Source organism: Apis florea, unplaced genomic scaffold (genome assembly GCF_048593485.1).
Source record: "Apis florea isolate Af1SG1 unplaced genomic scaffold, ASM4859348v1 contig_2839_pilon, whole genome shotgun sequence".
NCBI classification, from domain to species: Eukaryota; Metazoa; Arthropoda; class Insecta; order Hymenoptera; family Apidae; genus Apis; species Apis florea.
The window spans coordinates 1,183,810-1,200,812 of NW_028256653.1; the positions used below are offsets into that span (position 1 = coordinate 1,183,810).

The following is a 17,003-nucleotide window of genomic DNA, read 5'->3' on the forward strand; positions in this document are numbered from 1 at the left end:
TGTTTTAATGTTCATGCAAAATATTGAAAACCTGAACACAGATCATTCTCTACGTATATTATCACAGTCTGCATATATTATTATGTCCAGGAAGTGAGACTGGACGAGCCTTAAGAGAAAGAAAGAACGTTTCGTTCGTCGATTGTTACACGTGTCAACGGCGAGTAACATGGGGAGCCATGTTGCAACACGTGTTCACAGACACGTGTGTTAAATGACGTGTGTTAGAAATCCTCGTGCGATTTTTTTTTTTTTTCCACTACGAGAACGCATCCGGTTGCCTCTCTCGAAATCCGTACCCTTTGAAATTAAATTGAAAGAACTCTACTGCATGATCGGAGACATTATGCACATGCATTATGTAAAACATTATGGAATATTTCTTTTTTTTTTTTTTTTTTTTTTTTCATCTTCTTCCCTTCTCTTTGTTCGATCGAAAGGGACTGTGGGAAATTTTGTGGTTCTGGGGTGAGCCACGTGGCGCTAGTGTGCGATTCTTGAACAATGGAGGAGAAAGGGAAAGTTTTATGATCAATGGTTTTATGTTATTTGTATATGTTTGCGTAAAATCTTCGTGTGAAATTTTTTGATTACTTAAATGATATTGAATGAATAAAAAAAAAAAAAAAAAAAATATTGAACGAGGATAAGGGAATAAAGCTAACTGTTGCGAAAATCTATTGTGTTTGCCTACGTACGAGTAATTCAACAGGAATAATCACTTTTAATCGTATCTCCATATTTGCAAATAATCTTTAAAGACATGATGCAAATGAAAATAATGTAGAAAAATACGTATGCCTTTATGCAAAATGTAATTTCAATAGCAACATTCTTTATTGGCTAAGAAATGATTTCGTAGAGAGATTAACGTTTCCTCTTGTTGTTCTGAATTAACCACCAGAATTTAAAATATATTCCATAAAATTTTACACGAGAATTAATAATCGTTTACATTGATCGATTTTACTGGTTAAAACGAATCCTTCGAGCTTTTTTACTTTTAAATCAATCTTGAAAAAGTTTGTTTACGGAAATATGCCAATTTATGAGGATCATACGAATATTACGAATCGCTTCTCGTGTTTCAAACGGAATTTTCAATGAGTCGATCAATGAGAGAGAATTCTGGTATTGGCAAGGTTCTCGTTGTTCGAGAAGGCCGTTGTAAAATTTTTGAAGGGTCTTGCACGAAGAGGGATACACGCCTGCGAGATACTTCATCGAGATATATTTCTGAAGCACATTCTTCTCTCTCGAACATAATACAATTCTTGCAAACGGGGAAAAACTTTCTATCCAATGAATTACCTGAAATATTCAACAGATTTTGCAATAACATATGATCAATATTGGAAACAGTTCTACAATAATTATTTGTGTAACTATCTGTGCAATAATCTCTGTTTGTTATATCTCATTATATAAAAAGAAATTCAAACTTTTTACTTTAATTTCAATTATTTCAAAGAATTTAAATCGTGTCAATAATAAAAACAAATAAATAAATTGTCAATTAAATTTCATCGATACAAAAAAATAATAAAAATCGATATTAGACTTGCACAATTTAGGAATTAAATTTTGACAATTTTATATATATATTTTCTAATTCATTTTTCTTATTATTCATTCGTCGAACATTTTACACGTTACATTCGATTCTATTGTACAAATGTTTGTACGAATCAAGGCAGGCAATATTCCCTCGACGTGGACATAGAGATTCCCTCGATCTCGTTTCCCAACAGGATATCCCAAGAGGAGAGACGCGGAGACAGAAAGGGCGGAAATTAATGAGTAATTAACGGAAATCGATCACACAGGGGGGAGAGGAGGGGGGGAGGGAGAGTGAAAAGATTGATGCGAAACATAATCTCATTTTCTGATCGGATAGAATTTTTCTCACGTTCCACACGTTCCTTCGTTTGATGGATCGAAAGGATTGGCGTTTATAACAATTAACCACGATCCGATTAAAGGCGTGTCTTCGTGAAGTGAAAGTTCGATCGGTCGATAATTATAATTCGGTCGGTAAAACCGCATTCATTAATGATCATTTGCTCGCGCATTAATATGTTCTTTGTAATGTCGTCGGGTTCATTAAATTGAATTCACTCTCTTTCTTTTTTTTTTCTTCGCTATCTACTCCAGAAAGAAAAGTTTACGATATCTGATCGCACGAGATTTAAATAATATCTCTTGATTTCAGCATATAATACGCTCGAGGAAAAAAATTACGTGCATAGAAATGGAAAAAATTAAGTATAATTTAGTATAAAAATATTTATTATTTTTCTTTGAATAAACATATATGAATAATGATATATCGGGATTAAAAGTATACATTTTTTATCTTTCTTACTTTCTAGCAATGAGAATGTAAATATGTTTTTTTTTTTAAGAATTTAGATTTTTCTCATAAATATGGTAGAAAAATCGTTGTGAATTTAACGAGACAGTTAAGAGATCTTGGCGAGGTTAATTCAAAAGTTTCTCAAGAAACGTGTAATCTCAGAATAGAATTCATACAACCCGATTAAAACCGGTGTATTCGCAATCGCTTCGAAACCGCAGACAGACAGCTGTATTATTCCCAATTAAACCTTTCGTCGTGTCTCCAAACACTTAATGCACGAGACATATAAGCGAAATCCGTATAATCTAGCGCGCGATCGACTCTTTGATGTGTATTGCCTTATTTTCCTCTCTTCTTTTCACGTAGCCAAAAAACAAAAAGAAAACTGAAATGGCGAAGATACAACCAAAGCTTACCCGATAATAAAATACACGGAAAACAAGAACGAGATTTAATTATTAATTTTTGTCCAATTGTCATTCAAAATTGATCATAAGCGGTTATTATATTCGTTGATAAATGATTTTTTGTTTAAAAAAAATATTTCAAACTTTGGATCCTTTAACGAGATCTCAGCGATCGAAATGGTTAAAAAAAGATCCATTCTGATAGAGATAATAAAATACACGTAAAGCAAGAACGAGACATTAATTTTTCTTTCTCCAATTGCCATTAAAAATTGATCATAAGCGATTATTATATTCGTTGATAAATGATTTTTTGTTCAAAAAAAATATTTCGAACGTTGGATCCTTAAACGAGATCGAAGCAAAATGGTTAAAAAAAGATCCATTCTGATAGAGATAAATCGATATTTGAAAGATCGTTTTCGTTGAAAGAACCGATTTTTCACGGACGAAAACGAAGATCTCCTCTCCCGATAGCGATTCCAACGACACGATGATAATTGGTCCGGTGATTTGCGATGCGATTTCTCTCCAACACGGTGTTTGGATCGTGGAAACGAGCGGGAAACTCGGCATTCGAATTCTCGTCGACGAAACGGAAATTGTGTCGGCGGCGGCGGCCCACGACGTGGACGACAAAGGCATCCGAGATGCGGCAGCCCGATTGAATTTCAATACGATGGGTTTCTCGTGCGCGAACGTGTGTGCGTTGGGCAATGAAAGGCTTCCACGGGCTTGACGTTCGATTGTCTTTCCAGTTTCCATTGTCTTTGATCGAGCAACGCTTACGCGGAGAGGAAGGAGGATTTTTCTTCCCTTCTTGTCTTACTTTTCCTCTGGACACACTCCGTTTGCTCCTTCTTTCTTTCGTTCGGCCGTTGCGTATGATGAAGAAACGTGTAACGGAATTTTAATGCGTCACTCGATATGCATGTATAGATAAAATTGATGTTTAGAGAGTAGGGGGTTTCGTGGGTTTGATGGGAACGATAGCCTGTTGTTAGATGATGGAACATTCTTGGAAGGATGATGATGTGCGTGCATTCGTGCGCATTAGGTATTAGGTATTGGAGCGCTCCTTGTTTTTTTTTTTTCTATCGATGACGACGATGATGATAGACGATGCGAGTATAATATGGTTTTGGTTGTATTGGTTGTATTATTGATATTATCGATTATGGAAACAGAGTGTTATTTTGAAAAATAAGATTTTCGAAAAAAAGAGATTTGAGAGTGTAATGCGATAATTTGGATTTTGTAAAAATTTGTCAGAGCAATTTTAGTGGAATATTCTTGAAAGAGTGACGACGTATACACGCGTGTGCACGGAGTATTAACATTTTTATAATGATAATAATAGGAAGTAGTATAGTAATAGTCATATAGTAATATAGTAATATATTACTATAGTAATATAGTATAGTATAGTGTTGTATAGAATTTTTTAGAATAATTTTATCTATAAAGTTTCTAGAAAATCCCTAGCAGTGAAGAAGTATATTCCTTCTTTTCATCTAGTGACATTCGCGTACATATTTAACGCGAGATCTTACAGCTGATATCGCCAATTCGAAGAACAGGTTAACGACGACCACGTGACGAACTATTACTACGCTATTAAGTATCCTACAATGTAAACTCAACGCAACATACTATACGTATTTAACCTACGAGAGGTCGAGTTCTAGCCAACGTTTATATACGTACGAGGGCGCTTGTCATCGTACGATTCAGACTGATCGATATCGTCGAATAGATCTCCCTCGATCGATCCCTCACGTTTATATCCCTGGAAAAGGAGAAGAGGATGCTTCTTCCACGTTGGAACGTAGAGAGATAGATAGAGAAGAGAATTGCCGGTTGCCTAGTCTCGCCATGTATGAGCATAAAGGTTTCATTGCCTTATTAAGGTTCGCGCACGCGCGATTCTTTGGTCCGGACCGAGTATTGAAACGAAGAAAGATGGAAAACCGGAACTTCGAAACCAGTTTATTATTCGAAACGTGGGTTAGTCCTGCACATGCGGCCCAACAGGAGAAAGAAACCGGCCAGGCCAGCGTATTTTCTACCGTCTTTTATGCGGGACCAGAGTGGATAATGCGGATCCCGCTTTTATCGGCGATACGTATCTCCCTAGATGATGGAGAGATCTTTTCGGAAATCGATCGTTCCAATTTTCCACCTTTTGCCATTTCTCTCGAGACAAATATTATTCTCCATTCTAAGTCTCAATGCACGTTCTAATTTCCAAGGATGGAACAAGGATCGTTTCTTATTCTTACGCAATAATTTACATAAGTTGTGTAAAATTTGAAATTCTGATAAATTAATACATTGAATGTAATATATACAGTGATATAGATTGCAGTAAATTCAAAGTGAAAATGAAAAGATTATATATGGAGATATGTGGGTAACTCGTTTAAATGTCTATAATAATTATTCGAAAATTTTTTAATTTTCTTTTCTTCTCTGCATAAGAATTGATTATTAATTTCTACACAAACTTGAGTTTTATATTCATATTCTTCTTTCAATTTTTAAAGGAAGAATTAATCGATCGTTTAATTGGAAACTAAATTTTAAATTCTTCAACTCGATAGTCAATGTAAAAATTATCTCGAAAAGGTTAACTCGTTGTCTTCCAGTCAACAAACTGGAATAAGAAACGATCGTACGATTGACGCATGAGGGCCAGTTCCGTTTTTGCATCGCGGCTGTTTAATATTTAACATGTGCTCGCACGCGCCACTATTTTCGTCTCGAATCCTTCGAATCGGTGTTTGTGTGCCTCGTTCACCACGCGGTGGACGCAGGAAAACCGTTTCTGTCTGCGTCGTTCGACCGTTGAGCAATCTGCATAATTTGCCGGAGCGTTGGCAAACAGAGCGAGCAACAATGCAAGATTAAGGTACGACAGGATGAGCCGCCTGGCTGTCTAGCTGGCCGATTCACGCTTCGTCGTTTACCATTGTAGCCTAACAATTTCACGCACTTGTTGCTCTCTTCTCTCTCTCTCTCTCTCTCTCTCTCTCTCTCTCTCTCTCTCTCTCTCGTGTGTCCTGGCCACTTCGTTCAATTACTGCTTTGCGCAGTTCGTTTAGCTATTCACTCAGGTTATTGAGTCGCGTGTTACGCCAAGTTAGATCACTAATACGCGACGTGTATGGGTGTATTTTTGATACTTTTAAGAATAATTTTACGTTCTTGTTAGTACGTTATTCATTAGTGAAATTGATTACGTATTTTTATAAATTATTTTCAAGTGTAATTTTATCCATAAAATGTAAATATTTCTGTTGTTTATGATTTTTATCAAGTTATATGATACAGTCGATAAGGTAGAATAATAAATATATTACTTATTCTAGTAACATTGTTCCTAGGGAGCACTAGTAATTATATTTTTATTCAATTCTATGTTATTTAAAGTATATCAGATATTTGAAAGTATATCGATGAATTTTTTTGATACAAATAAAATAAAATTTAGAATATTTTGTAGTGAAATATCCTCGGTTTAAACGAGGAGTAAATACGTAAATTTTTAGATTTTCTTTTTTTTTTTTTTTTCCCTATATGTTATTACTATTGTGTCACGTTTTCGCAAACAAATCACAAGCACGTAAAAACAATATACATATATATATATATATACGGAACACTGTTCTCGAAACTCAGAAACGTACATTGTTGGAAAGCATAATTTCACACTATTTTTTCCAATGGTCACGCACCAAGTAGCGCGCGGAACACTTTACCTCAATCTTGTCTACAACTTGTATTTCCTCGTGGAACAGGAGGCGCGCTTTCTATTACCGCAAACCCATCACGGAATACTTCCTTTCAATTACGATACATCCGACGTGCCGATTCGCGAAGCCTCAGGATTCACACTGAATCAAATATCGATAACTCGGTGTGAAATGAAACTCTCTTCCCATTTAGCCTTGCTTCGTTCGTGTATCATAATTGGAAGGGTTCACCGTGTAATCGACGTTTATATGTCCTTTTAACTGAAATGTGTTGAAACACTCGAGACAATCGTGAATTATACGCTCGAATCTTGGTAATTCGAGTCTCCTGAGAAGAGTCGAGTTGTGGAGATTTTTTTTTTTTTTTTTTTTTTTTTTTATCTTATCAAAATTTTCGAGTAAAAGAAGATAAAATTCGTTCTGATGCACAAAACTTTGTATCAAGCTTTGTATTTTTTCAATTGCAAGAGATAACATTCGAGTAGCAATGGTAATTAATACAGGGTGATCGTATTCTTGTCATAATTCCAATAAATCGAGATATAGATTAGTATATGGGAAATTTGGAGAATAATCACCTTCTTTAAAAATAATTTACATTAGTTATATTACTTAAGTGGTTATTTAATAATGATGAATATAACAAAGAGACACTTGAATTATGTAAGTTATGTTCACAGAATGTGACTTACATTAATAATTAGGCTTTTGAACTCTCCATATGACATTTTTTATTTATTTTTGTGCTTGGATTCTCTCACTAACACGAACATACATTTAAGATCATCATCAATATATAATTATTTCAAATTGTAAAGATATTAAAAAATTCAATATGTAAATTCCAATTTATGAATCACTGGAATTTGTAAAAGAAGAATTGAATAAAGTATATAAAATGACAAACACTGTGGCAAACAACATGAGCTAAAGTAAATTTATATTTGGATTTGTAAAGGTTTATAATGTGATTATTATAGTTATTATACTGTTGAGATCTTACAAGGTTGGTCTCAAACTGTTCCTAAAACAAGCGTCCTCGAGGAATTCTAGTGGTCCCTAACAGTTTAGAACAATTAATCAGGCTAGCATTGAATTGATGCATGGCCAAACTAGACTCGACGGTATGCATTCTCTTGAATAATTCTCTCGTTGGCCAGTCTTTGACAAACTGCTTCCCTTTTATGACCCATTTTGCAGCTTTATTTTGGAATTAATCCGAAGTCACCTCGGTGGTCTGGCTTAATTTTAACCTTTTATTAATGAAAGTGATGTTCTAGCAGGCTTTGTACGTGTCGCGACTAAAATTCCTAGTATTTTTGTTAGCACGTTGTTTCGAGGATGGCGAATTCGGTATTGGTGAGCTTCTCTGATTAATATTATTACACAAATAATTGTTTAATTATTAGGGAAAAATGTTAAATGTAGTAAAATACAATAATTAACGATTTGGAAGTTTTTAATAATTAAAAAATTTCTCTCGAGAAGAATTGCCTCGCTTAGCAGACATTCGTAGACATTGTATCGAAAGTGAAAATTATTATTGGATAATAATTTTTAAATTAATTTTGAATTATTGAGACGAATCCTATCGAGAATTTTATCGTCAAATGTGTATCCTTATAACTGTGTTGGTTGGAGAATTACTTTTTATGGTAGTAACGAATAGTTAATTCATCGAAATAGACTGTTGGATGAGAAATTTCACTCTCAAAACGTATAGTATCCGTACGTACGAAAGATATTATTTCCAATGATTTATTCTCAAATATATTCGCGTTTCAATGAAACGAATATTTTTCACAGGGGTATCGCATTAAAAATAAATTATCCACTGGTAATTTTTATTCTCAACGCAAGTATATCCATTAAATGGTCGAACGTACCGTTCAAAAACAATAATTTTCTATATATTTTGAAATATATTAGCACTTTTACATCGATATTACGCAATAATATTCGAGAATAAAATAAATAATAGTACTAAATTGACGAGATCGCGAGACGAGCCAAGTGAATTGAATTGACGAGAAAACTCGGGGAGTTTTAGCCATCACTAAAAGATGTCCCTTGCGCGAAGAATTTTGAAAAAACGTTTTTAAAGTTAAAGGAACGTGGATTGTGTCCAGGGAATACAAGAGTGGAATAAATTGTTCAGGAAATAGGGAAAACGTGGAGGAAGTAAGTATAAGTTAGTGTTGAAAACTAAACGAAATTCGTTCGTTTAGTTTTAAAAGAAATTCTAAATTTTCTCTCATCCGTGATGAAGAAGAAACTAAATTGCCCCTATTTGATGTATTTGTGAACGATGGATCGATTAATTTGTGGAATTTATATATATCTTTGATATCATCTCTTTATATTTGAATTGTTTGTCGAAAAGAAGGGGGTAAAGTCTCGTTTGATAAAATTTTAAATATTAATTGTAAAGTGTTTTTTGCAATTGATTGATATAAAATTTGTATCACTCGTAGTTTAATGCCACGTGTTAAATAAGGTGATCGACAATGTTAGATGTAATTTATCCTGCTTGTCATCCATCATGATGAGGGGATGGCTCATTGATTTTGAGATATAAGGAAACGTCCAGGTCTCTTTTATTACTCGTATTAGTGATATGATAAATTTCTTATTTTACATTTGTATAATTTAATTCGGTTTTTAAAAAATTATTTGCACGAGGAATCACTAGTAAATATTTATACTAAACGAGATTTTAATTTTTTTTTTTTTGTTTGCTTCAAATAATTAAATCAAGATATATTTTGATTATCATTTTAATATTCATTTAATGCCCGTCCAATTTATTAATAAATACTTTTATAAAATAAAAATAAAATTTAAATATCCTCTCACTAACGTATGAAATTTTAATTTAACACACCTTTCAAATCCATTTCAATAGGATATCCATTCGTTTTGCATATTGTTAACACCTTACTTTATTTTATGAAGTTACGTGAATTAAAGTTTATAGTTTCGATTCAATGAACACAGATAGAGATTGTATTTGCATAAATATTTCATTTAATTTCAAGCCTCTAGCCTCTCTTAACTTCAATACAAGCGAGAATTATTCTATATATAAAATATAATATTTCTCATACGTTGTTAATAAAAGTGAACAGCCGGTGACGCCCACTTAAATAGTTTTCTTGAGAAAAAGAATCGGTCTCTCAATGAAAAGTCTTTACAACTTGACACGGTATTGCGTTTTTTTTTTTTTTTTTGAAAATATACACAATGTTACGCAAGAAATGAATAAGTTTGAAAAACAAGGCTGAAGAAAAGTAGATTTCTGAAAAAAAAAAAAAATAAATAGAAATAAACATTTTTGTTTCTTCGAGATTTTACAAATGTATTTTAAATTGTACTCTCGTGCTATTTTTTAACAACGTATATTATGTATGTAAAAATTCTATCTATTTTCTTGTGCAAGGAATAAAAAAATGAAAAATAGTAAATACATAATCATTTTCACTTACTGCATCGCGTTTCATTTAAACGGAAAACAAATAAATATTTTATTTGTATCAAAATCGATAAATAATAAACAGTAAATAAAACAACAATATTGTCAAATAATATTTGCTTTTATAAAAATATTTCAATTTTTCTTCTTTTTATCTCTATTTGTTTTATCTTATGGAAATATTTAAATTTATCTATCGTCTCATATTCCCTCTGACATTTCCTAAAAGTTCACGAAGATGAAAAAAAAAAAAGAAAAAAAGGATTGATGATTGCTTCAACTTATTTCGAATAACATTTATCCCAACTTGTGCCTCCTGGCATATTAAAATAATATTAAAATTTTCTATATCGTTTCATTCGTTTCAAATTTTCTCTGGTATTTGGCAAAAGTTCATAGAATGAAAAAAAAAAAAAAAAAAAAGGGAGGAGAATTGATACAATATGTCGAAACGCATGCGTTCATACTTGATCGTGTTATTTTTGTAATTACGTGCATATCGTCCCACCTGGCCAAGTGTGCGGTGCACACAGGTTAATGAGCCTCTGCTCTCAGCTAGGTGACGTTTCTAATACGCTTCCGAGATACCTTGCACGCCCACGTGTCTCCAGTCCCACGTAACTACGTGGGTATACACCTATCTGGTGTTCGAGAAATAACTTTTTCTTTTCTCTATTTGCTTATTTCACTTTCACGCGATGAATGGGTTGAAGTGGAAAAAATTTAAGAGGCTTTTATGGTCGATTAGGATGCACACGTTTGTTCTTTTAAGTTAATTATCTTTCCTAACTGTACATTTAACGATAGAAATGATAAAAATAAATTGAAGAGTTTGGATAATTATTTTTAAATCTTTTTTCTTTTTTAAAGTCAAAAAGTGGAAATAATTTTAGAATCTTTTAGAAATTAATTTTCTCCAATAATATATATAGTATTAGGGAATATACATTGTCAGAATTGAGGATAGTTTTAATCTTATTTTTTTTTTTTTTTTTTTTCATTAGAAAAATAGGTATTTAAAAAATATTTTCTCTAAACGACGATTATTATAATGTAATAATTGAGAATTGAATTATCAATAGATTTAGAATGTTAATATACTTGTAACGTCAATGAAGAATATTTCGATTCTAACGTCTCATTGGCATTCTACAAAGAAGTTTCACCAAACGAGGGTGAAAGCCAGCACCAAACTCTCTGCTTTCAAACTGTTGTGTGATTCGAATCCTTGAATAATTCTGCAATTAGCATAGTTTCATGAAGTACAAAAATCTATATTTAGATCGTTCCACGATTTTGTTACACGAGAAAAGATATATATTGCATTTCAGTTTCTTCATATTTCCTTTGAGACGTTTTTTTCTAATCTGAGATTTCCGTGTTTCACTTATCGACGTGTGTGAAACAACATTTGAATATGTTAATTTTCCATGATTAGAGATCATAATTTTTTGCGTTGGTGTACTTTTGTTAATAAAAAGATGAGTAAGATAGAGATGCCTTTTTTTTTTGACTTAATTAAAAATAATTCATAAATTTATATTAATTTATATTTTAATATAAGCTATAGTATGAATTATAGATTATCTGATAATTTGTGAAAGTGAAATTTATGGAGTATTTCATATTAAACTTGAAGTAATAGCAGTTGGATAGATCTTGGTGTATAATATAAAAGTATTTATAAAATAAAAGTTATTATTATTATAATTATATATATAAATTAATATTATCTTTATGTAAAAATAGCAGATACATGTTAATATTGTCAATACTAACATCTTACAAGTCGCACATTTCAAATAATTAATAATTCTTTTAATAATAATAACAAAAGAGATTTTCTAAATTTTATAAATTAAGTCATCTGATTGTAGGAAATGTTAAAATCGATTTAATAAACCATAATCTTGGATTTTTAATAAATAACAATGGCTCAAAGTGTAAAAAAATGATTTATCCATAAATTAATTACATATTCCTGCTCTATAATTCCTAACCTCAAAGATATAATATTTACAACACAAATCTATAAGAAAAATGTAAAATTCTAAATAAATACAAATGAATTAATTTTCCATCTTAAAGAAATTAACATGTACTTTCAATGATATGAATTTTGAACATTTAATGGATATCAGATTATCGTATGACAAGAGATGATTAATTTATCACGAAAAATTTGAAAGATTACGTTTGGAACACCCTGTAAGTGGACAAGTCGAGGCAGTTACGTCGCGTTCGAGATTCGCATTAGAAAGGCGCGTGGCTGCAGCCAAGAGATGTCACAAGGTAAACCGCATGCATAACTTGGATATAGGGAATTATTGTACGTATGTAAGTACCTATCTCTCGAAGATCGAAACACACCGGTATCGTTCGAGTTGCAACGTCCTTGAGAAAAACCCGTGCTTGCAAATCGTGTCTTTCCTTCCTCCAAACTTCTTTCTATAACATCCCGTTGTGCCATCTTTGATATATGCTTTTCTATTTGTTCCTTGAGAAGAAAATGAAGATAGATTACAGCTAAATATCAAGATGAATTATTGTATATCAATATCAGAATATTCTGAACTTATAAAAAAATGAATTCTTCTTTTTAATCCTCAAAAAGGAATGAAGAAAGAAGTAAGAACAAGTATCTATATTTTTCATAATTTATATTACTTACAAATAATATATAAGAATGTAATTTTTAGAAATTAAATATTTTCGATATACCTAAAATGACAAAAATCAAAAATTGTAGAAAATCAAGATCATGTTTTCCGAAATAATTTCATCTTGAAAAAGAATATCTTCGATTAAAATATGATGAAACGAGAATAATCTTACTAATCGGATGAGAACGAATAATATCTTGATACTTTTAATTTTCGAATTCGTAGGTCATTTGGCCGCTCGTATTTGCTGTCGTCCGTGAATCTTCCTCGATTTATTTATGCTTTTCGAGCTGTTTGGTATCGACTGACAAAGGTCTGGACCGAGGAGAAAACGGAAAAGAGATGAAAAAGAGGAGGGCACACGAATTACAATTTATACGAGCAATAGTCGGAAGAGGTTATTCGTCTCTCTGGTTATTCCACACGCCTGCTTTTTATTTATGCCGATGCAGCGACGCGAATCATGCGATTGCCGATAATAATTTTTCATTATACGAGGTCGATCGAGCGTTGTGAATAATGTTAACTGTTTTTATTTATTTATATATATTAGTTCACTGGTGAAACATTATCGAAGGTTATCTTTCACGTGGAATGATCCTTTTAGAGTTGTGACATTTTATTTCGACAAATTGGGCATATTTATTCAAATGGACAAAAATCAAATTTCATTAAACACGACTTAAATCGGCAACTATTCACGCTGGTAGTAGTGGCTCGTAATTTACCTAAACCAGTAACTCTTGGGCCAATGACCACTAGTAGTTAGTTGCTTCCTATTAACACAAACGAGGAAACGCGGACAAGTCTAATCGAGCAACTTGAATTCCTTTAAATTACTCAAACACATCCTAAAAATTAAAATTACAGTTTCCAAGTGTGTTTGATCAAGTTCCTGGTTCCCAACCAAGTGAGTCTCGACTTCCTTAAGAATTATTTAAGTTGATTTTTGCCGTTATTTTTTAATATATTTTATAATACCAACCACTTTTAACATTTATTTATTTATTTATTTCAATTAATATTATATTTCTTTGTCCTATTTATTGATATAATATTGACTTTTTTTATAAAGAAAAGGAATACAGAATGATTCTCTCGTTAAAGAAATTCAATCTATTTTAACTTATTGATTATGATGTCTTTAAATGTTTTTTTTTTATTAATCTCATTATCTTATTTTATGTAAGAATCACAAATTATAAAGAAAAGTCGTGATTCAAAGAAGATTGAGAAACACTGATCTAAGTAAACCATATATCTAAGTAATATATTAAAGAACCATGAAAAAGATCGAGCGTGGAACCTTAAAGTGAATATAATCTAAGAAGGATGCTTCTTGGCGACGGCAGTTACACACGGTCCCATGACCCTTTAATAGAAATTTATGTCAACATTTTGCCTTCTCTTAATCGTCGTTAAGTTTAATCAATTGGCGGCGAATCGTTATGTCATGTCGAGTTGAATTCGAGCACACGCTCGATTAACCGACGAACTGTCTCTTGGAAATAGGAGCTCTCCTCTTTTCTTTGGACTTTCAATACGATACCACGAACACGATAATTTCTACGTTTCGATTCGCTCGCGTGATCGTAAATATGATCGAGATTGCATGTTGTGCGAGTTACGTTGAATTATTTACTATGAAATATTTGGTGGAACTGAAGGATAAACTGAAACAGAATAAATTTTTATAGCTTTAGAAACGTTTCTTAAGAAATTCAATTAGCAAATGAATTAGTTTTTGATTTAGAAATTTCAAGATTGTTATCAATTTGAGTTGAATTTTTATGATTATTTCAATTTCTGAAAAAGAATTTATTGCAGATGTTGTTTTTTTCTCTTAATTGTGAATATTTTTTAAAAGATGAAATTTCAACATTATTTTATTAATTCAATTTTTTTTTTTTCATTAATTTTATGGAATTCATTTTGTTCATCTTAAATATTTTCAATATTCTAAATATTAAAAAATTCTAAAAAAATTTGTTAACATCTATTTCGCATTTCTCTTGTAAAAATTAAAATAATAATATTCCAAAATAAAGTTTTTTCTTATGTTTAAATAAGCATGCATGATATATGCAATATCCACACGTTATTAAGATTAATTGCTTGCAAGTTATAAACTGTTTATAGTATCCTATGAGTAATACCATAAACGAAGAAGAAGCTTCTTGTTCTTCCATGAATAAACTTCCTGGTCTCCCCAGAAGTCAATACTCACTCTTCGACTTCCGATAATCTATTTCTCTTCGTTTCACTTTGATTTATGCTTCATTCATCGCGTCCATTGAGCTGGTTAATGCGCAGAGAAGTCATTTTGATATTATCTTAGAACCGACTTCAGTTTAGCCTGATTTAATTGGTAGCGCACGTACTCCTTCAAGGCAAATGAGCACACACGATCCTGCGATTACAGCTTACACCGATGAACTAGTTGCGAACAACAGAAGTTTATAAGATGCGATCAATGTAATGAAAAAGAAGGGAACTTTCTCGTTCTTCTACGAATATTGCATTATGATTTATGAAAAACGATGCACTTTCGAACTTTTGTATCTTGTTTTCACTTAACTCGGAATTTTAACTTGAAAGTATAATGGATTCGACACGATATCGTTTGTAATTAACATATTCACTGCCTTAATCATGTGCGATTAACATGCTTTCCACTCTTTATAAAAATTATCTGAAAATTGAAATATAGTAATTGTATATCTATCTACATATACTGTTAATTACATATACGCATATATAATGTATAGGAGATAGAAATTATTTTGAATAAAAATAAATAAAATCCATTTTATCTTACAATTTAATTAATCTAAAATAATCTAAATCAAATAAATAAATCTAGTAAAATAGGCAAATATTCTCTATATTTGATATTTCTTCAATAATTGAAATATAACCTCAAATCAAACTTTGCAAGTTTGTAAAAGTCTTGATAATTATTGTACTCACGAAAGCAATTAATATTTCGACATTCGAATAATATTTATTACATTAGGAATAATATTTATTTTTATAATGGAATTTTATAGAATAAATGTGAATTAATGTGAATTAATATTACATAAAATAGAGAAGATTATTAATCTTTGTTTATTACGAAAACGCAATACGAAATTAATCATTTATATTATATGAATCGCCATGTATTTTTAATATATACAATAATTTGTATATATTATATTCTTAAAACTTTCGTAAATTTCAAATTTTCGATAAAATTATAAATGGCGATCTTTATATACGAATAAAAACTATTTTTTTGAAGAACTTTCATGAGAGATTTTCAGTATTTGCTTATTTCAATATATTATGATATTACGTTATTTTATTATCGATTAAAATACTATTTTTCAATTAAAGTTACAAATTATTTTAAGTTTTTAAGTACGAGCATTAAAATAAACGAATAAGTAACTCGATTAATAAGTTAGAACAAAATCGAAACACTCTAAACATGACTATCATTCCATTTAACCTCCATTTCTCGTCAATATCTCCATAACACGATTGAACGATCCATCATATCGTTCGAGCTCGCAAATCAATCAATCAAGATTATAAAATCACTCTGAACCCACATATGTTTCTTTTTTTTTCACATATGTATGAAGCAACACCTTGACTACGTTCTCGTATTCGCCAGAGCGTGCAAAGAAACGAATTCGATTCCCAGACTCGATCGATCGCGAGCCATTTTCAAACTCCTAACACAGGCGAGAAGCAATTGGAGAGTACGAACTTACTAGTCAATTTTGCTTAAGGCGAACGCGAAATTCAGGACTCGCGAGGACAACGTTCGTAGAGAATTAATGGAAACGCGCCCGTAGGTCGCGCAACTGCCCTATCCCCACCACTCGCTATTGTAATGGTGCGAAGAACAAGAACGAGACAAAGACAGCTGATTATCATTCAAACGACACAAGCGAACGGTGACTGCCCTTGGCCATACGGAAAGGCGACGCTTTGCAAACGAAACGTTTTAATGCCTGAAAAAGGAGACATAATTGTCGGCTCGCTTCTCGCGGTGTCGTTAAACTCGTTGAACGTTGAACGTTGTTAAGGGTCAATAATCCAACGTTCGCTGCTGTCTAACTTTGCGTGCTTGTTCATTCTTGAATAGGTTATGTTACTTTTTCGTGGTTTTTCTTTTTATTATATTGTTATCGTTTACTATTTTTACATCAGCAATGATATTTAAGCGACTTAAGTGTTTTTTTTAGAAATTTGGTGATTTTTTATTGAATATTTTATTAAATATCTGAAGAAAAGAAGGGATAAGAAGAGGGAGAAAAAAAAGAAACTATTTTTTTGTTCATTATTTTTTAT

The 17,003-nt window shown here is 31.8% G+C and overlaps 1 protein-coding gene and 1 long non-coding RNA gene across 4 annotated transcripts in view; one reads left to right on the forward strand and one right to left on the reverse strand.

Moving 5' to 3' along the window:
- LOC100863102 (uncharacterized) overlaps positions 1-17,003 on the forward strand; it is a 226,362-nt gene that overhangs the window by 195,781 nt on the left and 13,578 nt on the right. The gene's annotated exons all lie outside the window — the stretch shown is intronic.
- LOC105735515 (uncharacterized) lies at positions 13,645-16,485 on the reverse strand. Of its 2 annotated transcripts, none has more exons than XR_015291829.1 (3): positions 16,256-16,485; positions 14,884-15,348; positions 13,645-14,329 (listed from the first exon to the last, which is right to left on the reverse strand). It is a non-coding gene; the product is annotated as an uncharacterized LOC105735515 (long non-coding RNA). The 2 variants fall into 2 exon arrangements; XR_015291828.1 differs by having other exon boundaries at positions 16,153-16,426.